The sequence below is a fragment of the Corylus avellana genome, chromosome ca3 (assembly GCF_901000735.1).
Source record: "Corylus avellana chromosome ca3, CavTom2PMs-1.0".
Taxonomy (NCBI): domain Eukaryota; kingdom Viridiplantae; phylum Streptophyta; class Magnoliopsida; order Fagales; family Betulaceae; genus Corylus; species Corylus avellana.
The window spans coordinates 24570884-24578018 of record NC_081543.1 but is presented as its reverse complement, the minus strand read 5'-3'; positions in this window follow the sequence as shown (position 1 = coordinate 24578018).

Genomic DNA, 7135 nt, shown 5'->3' with positions numbered 1-7135 from the left:
TAATAGATTTTTTGAGTTTTTATTTTATTTTATTTTTATCTTGTTGGATATTTGAACTTGTTCTTTCAGATAAATCCTTTATTTTTTCAAACAAATTTAAAGAACAAGAAAAACATTATTTTGAAAGAGAAATAACAATATACATATTTTCTGTTCTTTTTGATAAATATTTCTATAATCCTTTCATTATGGCACCGCGTTCTAGAAAATTGTGATTAAGTTCATCTATTAAAAATTTAAAAGGTGGTTTCCAGGACCTCAAGAAGTAGCTCAATTGACTAGGACCACGCATAATAAAGTGGATGTTACTAGTTCGAATCTCCATCTTCCCTTTTGTGCGGACATGTCAAAAAAAAATAAAAAAAATAAAAAAATAAAAACAAAAATTTAAAACGTGATGTTTTAACAAAAATGAGTGAAATAATATATATATATATATTTTAGAGTATATTAGGGAATTTGATTTCAAGATGTGTTGTAATAGAATGTAATCTCTTATAATTAGATTTGAAATTTGATGATATTTTATTGATTTGATTTTAATTAGATTTGATGGTAATCAAATTACATTGATTTGATTTGGTTTGCAGAATGACTATTCCTTGTTTGATTCCTTTGTAAGAACTATTCCCAACTCCGTGCATGGCCCACATGATTTCGGCCCTATTTGCCTAAAGGCCGGAACGGTACTGTAGCTGGAACGGTACTATTCCAGCTACAGTACCGTTCTCAGATGTGCAGCAAATGCACAAAAGTCTATGCAGTTTTCAATAAAAACTCAAATCATTCACACTGTCACACACCCCAACAAATAACTAGTAGACAACTAACCTAACCATGTACAACCTCACTAACTTCACTTTGTCTTTCAACAAAAAAGAAAAAAAATTAACAACTTTTCTGTTGCAAAGAACTCGTATCTTCTCCCACTTTTTTTTCAAGAAAATTTCTTCTTCCTCTGTATGCAGCCCACCTTCAAATCATATTTTCTTCCCCAAACCCCTCCCATTTTCCATTTTGTCACATACCCACAAAGCATTTCTCTATTGACCCCTCTCTCCTTCGCGAACGGGTATCAATGCAGTGCAAATTCTCCCATCCACCGTTTTCAAGGTCAGCCAAGATTTTTTTTCTTATCAAACTCTATTATTGTTCATTCATTATACTGTATTTGGCTATTTTTTGTTCTTGAATTTGTCAATTTGAACAATTCTAAAACAATCATGTTTAAGCCTTATTCATAATAGTGTAATTAGTATTGTTTCGCGTGCTATCATTTCTACAAAGAAAGCTCTTTTTACAAGTTAACACGGAAGTATAATTAATAAAACAATTAAGTAAATTTTTTAATTAATTAGTAGTTGACTTATTAATTATATATTGTTAATTGTTTTATTAATAATGAACTATATATATATATATATATATACTACTCCGAATATTTTTATTTGATTAAAAAAAAAAATCTTATTAGTGCTACTTAAGCTCTTGAATCTTTATACGTCTATTATTTGATTGAATAAATTAAATCTAAGATTTACCGTAACTTCATATTATATATTTTTTGGCATCAATGTCAAGATCCGATTATTTAAGTTATTGAATTTAAATAGTCCACAATTTTTTTTTTTTTTTTTTTAAGTTGGAAAGACCATAGATTATAAAATTTTGGTCGTCTTGTAGTAGAAATTAGAGGATCCAAATGTCCATTTCCAAAAAAAAAAAAAAAAAAAAAAAAACAAATCAATTTATATACTTATGTGTGAAGAAAAATAAAACAATTAATTAAGATAAATGTAATGAGTAACAATGAATGAGTTACACATCAATTTAATAAAGCTTTTGTTAGTAAAAGATTTAGTATCTCTAGTATTTTTATAATAGAAATGGCTACATAGGTATTCCTACCGGCTCACTTTTATTTGCATCTTCCAGCTATTAGTTGTCATTTCTCTTCGTCTGTTTTCGACTTGATAATTAATCATTAAGTGTCACTAATTAAAGTCAAATTTAATTATTTACTGGAAGTCTTACGTACGTAAATATTGTCTAATTGATCACCTAATGGAAGATTCGACATACTTATAGGTAAGGTAACTTAAAAGTTACAGCCTCTCTCTCATTCTCTCATTTGTAACATGAGAGACCACCTTAAAGCTTTAGGACCCATTCCAATATATGCTTTGTAAATTAATAACATAGATTGCACGACAACTTATATATAAGTGCCCTTCATTTTATGGACTAAATAGTAAATAGTAAAAAATTTGCAAGTAGTTATACTGACACGTCAAACTACGTACTATAATTTACTGTAATTTTTTCAATGATTTCATTTCACTTTCTCTATTTTTTATGAAAAAATATAGACAAAATCTAAATGGTTTTAAAAACTACATATATTGTAAATCTTTTACAGACATGTATGTATGCCCTGTTTTCTGCATTTATCAATGAACTGTCATGAATTAAAATTGCAGTTGGGCACAAAAAATAATTACATGTATGTGAGCATTCCTCCAATGAGTTCCATGGTAGTTAAAGTAGCTTGGTTTCACATTCGACCGACAATTAGGCTATCTTTTAAACTGCCATGAATGAGTAGGGATGATTGCATATTTGTTTGGTATTCTAGTGTCTATTATTGAATTGTGTTGGACCAAGCATTTCCACGCTAAGTGGTTATTGATACTATGCTTGTTTGTCTATTTCTATAGATTGTTATTGATGAAGAAATTTAACAAACTGAACTATCTTTTTTTTTTTTTTTTTTTTAAATCTTTTCTTTACACATCTGAACCACAATTTTGATTATGCCAATGAATTTAACTGCCCCATTATATGTAGTATGAGTCACGAGAGCTCGAGACACCCAATACGGCCATCTACCCAAACTAGAGCTGCTACAAAGCTCAGTGGGCTAATTTTTATTGTCTTACGTACTGATTTTACGTGAGCCTATTAATTGCATTTTTATCAAGTTGTATGTAGATAATTTATTTACATACACTACACACTATTTGCTAGGTGTTGGACAACTCATCGTCTTCTTCCGTACACAATAATAGTGAGACCAGACAATGCTTTTGTGGCTTGACCTCCTATATGAAAACGTCTAGGTCGAAAAAAAATCATGGCAGAAGATACTTCGAATGTCCAAAATATGCCAGGGGAGAACCTTACTGCAAGTTTTTCGAGTGGTGTGACCACCCATCGTGTGAAATCTGTTGCGAGCTTCTGCCTGAGTTTACTGCAAAAAACACAATGTTAACTGTTAAACTTCGTGCAAAAGACGCAACCATTAGCCAGTTACAATTAGATTTGGTAGCGTTTTGTGGTTTATGTTTCATCCTTTTTTGAGCCCTACTAAATTAATCTGTAAACATATGTTAAAATGTATATAACTATATGTATTCCAGTTGTGAGATTATCTTTATTGTAACAAAGTATGCAGTAACAATTATTTCGTTGGTATTTTGTGTTTAATACTTCTTATTATTATGCTTCATCATTAAGGTTAGCCTAATACATCCAAACAATACTTTGCAGTTTGATGTGCATCGTGCGATATACCATAATCTACAAAATGACTTAACAAATCTCACAAGTAGTGTAATTTCAAAAAGCACCAAGTGATTATGTTAAAAATAATAACTAAACAACAAACGAACCAACTGTCGCAAATTCAACTAACTTCCGATACAAACAATATGCGTGATATCAAACGTCGTGTGCTGGTCCACTACATTTCAAATGTAATAAATGAAAGCGTCACTTTCACACATACTACTAGTTATCCAAAATACGGATTACCAAAATGCACCATCGGTTACGTTACAAAACAATTACCAAATCTAACAAGTTAAAAATAGCCAAAATAACCATCACAGCAGAAAATACGTCCCCGTACAAACCACCAAAATGGCATCCATTCCATTATCCATGCTCATTACTATTCGAAAGTGCCATGTTCCCACATATAACGAGCCAGTACGTCTCAGATTTTTCCCATATATCTCATGATGGCGCTTGATTGATTTGGCCGTAACCCACTTGATATATATGAGACTACTGCCCCTGGCTGCAGCACAGTAACATCAACCCACAGGTTCAAACCCTTTAGAGTTTCCTTAAATAATTTGTCTTCCACTCTAGAATGCTTTCGAATAAAGTTGTGGATTATACAATAAGCGATTACAAACAATCGCTGATACCAGATTAGGTACAGAGGCATTTTCCTTAGGATAGGAAAACGGTTCTTCAACACTTCGAATGCGTGTTCCACAACTGACCTCTGCGACACGTGTTTACGATTAAATCCCTCCATTTGATTAATTGGTAAACCCCCGTCTTGCCACTCTTGAAGATGGTAGCGTTCCCTTCTAAAAGGTATTAGGAATCCTCGGTATAAGCCGTAACCCGAGTCCACCAAGTAGTAGGCATCTACAAATGAAATATAATATATAATTAATCATTAGTTAATTTATTCAAATTGTTGACCATGAGAACAATTTATTTTGTAATTTTGGGGAAGCTAATATGGTACGATACCTCCTACTGGAGTTGGAAATTTTTATCTTCGAATTGTTAATGTACATTGTGAAAATACGTGCGTTAGGCATGCTCCCTTCCCATCTAGCATAAACATATGTGAAGCAAAGATCCAGATCCACAACGCACATGACATTTTAAGTTGTGGTGCACTTCCTACCTTGGTAGTGAATATGTTTTTTACTTGATACACATGCATCTATTTGTGTTCCATCAATTGCCCCAATACAATCCTGCTAGTAGGAGTGATGTTAATAGTAATAACATATTTGAAACATACAACACATAATTTCGCCTTTAAACAGTAACATCATGATAGCATCTATTTATCATTTTGGTAAAATGTAAAATACAGTGTTTTGATATCTTATCGTAAACCATGGGTAGTACATAACGTTATTGGCGACATTGGGATGTGGTAGCGGAACAAGATTGGGTTATAAAATTGATTTCCCCAATTGACAAAGTGCTCTTGCCAATTTTCTAACATAAATGCTTACGAAGTATGTTGATCGTTGTAACCTGTCAGCCACGGATAGTGCCGACCAACCTTGTGACATGACCAAACAAAATGCTGCCAGTTGCTCTGTTACCTAAATAGCTCGGGTGTTGCGTAAAAGCCCATTTTGTTCTAATGTGTTACAAAGAGCAATATAAGTGGCCGACTATATTCTAAATCACTCATAGCATGCATTCTGGTTAGAATTGTGCAAAACCCAATGTACCCACATCGCTCCAGTGAGACCAGAAGTCTTTTGAGGTACACCTCTCCTTCGCTTACCCTTTAACCTAAATTCCAATTCATGTAGTTCTAGTTGTAATCCCATGATTTTTAGCTCCATCTCATAAAGGGCCAAATCACTCATTTCATCATCCATGCCATCATTATCGCTTACGTCACCCATATCAGCATCTGGATCGATGGTAGGATCAGAAGACTGTTCTAGTGTATCGTACCAATGTTGGTAAATGTAATATGGATTGTCAGGTCCCCACTCACCCATGTCTATGTCATCCTCGTCTATGTCATCCACCTAGTTGTCATCCTCGTCTATGTCATACGTGTCTATGTCATTCATGGAATCCTCACTCATGTCTACATCTCATATGACATTCAAACCAAGTAAATTAGTTTTGTTTGGTCATATTACAAATTGGTTTCAGTTCAAATCACACATTAAGTGAAGTATCATGAAGAGAATATACAAATAATTTAGGTTAATCTGAATAACATCTAAAAGACGAGCTAATAAATAGTAGGCTTAATTGCATGTATACATAACATAAGAGTGCATACAGGTCAAATTAAACATAAGAGTACATACAGGTCAAATTAAACATAGGTGTGCATACATGTCAAATTAAAAACACACGTCAAATTACACATAGGTGTGCATAAATATCAAATTAAAAACACGTCAAATTAAATATAGAAGTGCATACATGTCAAATTAAAAGCTAACAAATTGTCCCAAATATAGTTAAAAGCTAATTAGTCCTACATCCCCTACCAAGCCATCCCGTACTTAACTATCAAATATAGTTAAGTAGCCACTTCTTCCTAAATGCATCATTCATTTTAATAACCATCTTTGCTTTGTTTGTGTCAATTATATAGTCTGTAGCACGAAAATATTTTTCATCAGATACGTTGTAGTGTCCCAGAATTTTCAAAGCTATTTAAATAGATTATTTTGATAATGATGTTATTTTAATATCCATTGTAGCTAAGGATTTTAATTCTTGGGAAATTTATGAGAGTAGTAATTAGAGAATGGTAATTGGTGATATAATAGGATAGTAAATGGTAGGTATAAGGATGGTAGAATAAGAAGGTAGAATAATATAGGTAGAATAGTATAGGGTTGGTAGAATAGTATAGGGTTGGTGAAATAGTATAGGGTTGGTGAAATAGTAAAATGAGGGTATAATTGTAAATTGAAGGTAGAATAGTATAGGGTTGGTGAAATAGTATAGGGTTGGTGAAATAGTAAAATGAGGGTATAATTGTAAATTAACGGTAGAATAGTGTTTGATTTTCTCCTATAAATAGAGCTCTTCTCCTTCAGAATTTTCACCACTCATCTCCTCTCCCATCTCTTGCATATATTCTTCCTTCTTCCGCTTTTTACTCGGTCTTTCTTCTTTCTAAGAGTGTTTACTCAGAACAGAGAGAGAAAGGGCGAGACCAAGCGCTACAAGAAAGAAAGAACACAAGAGATAGGGGACTTTAGAAAGTAGTTTCAAAAGATATACTAGTGGTGTTAGTCATATTGGAGCAACTAGATTCCTTCATACCACTTCTAGCTTCAGTCTAGAGGTAAGTAAATTCACTACCCCTTCTAAAATTACTTCATGTCATGCTATTTATATATTCTTGTATCAAGCTGTAAATGATTATTTTATTTACCTGTCATGGAGATATGTTGCATGCATGAAGGATTTCTAAAAGAATTATTTAGAAAGTTTATATTTCTTTAAATGCTTTTTAAGCACAACAAGTTTATATTTGGAAAAGTTTCCATTTTAAGAAAAGAAAGTTGAGAAATGATGATGATTATAAGAAAGAAAAAAAATGATAAAC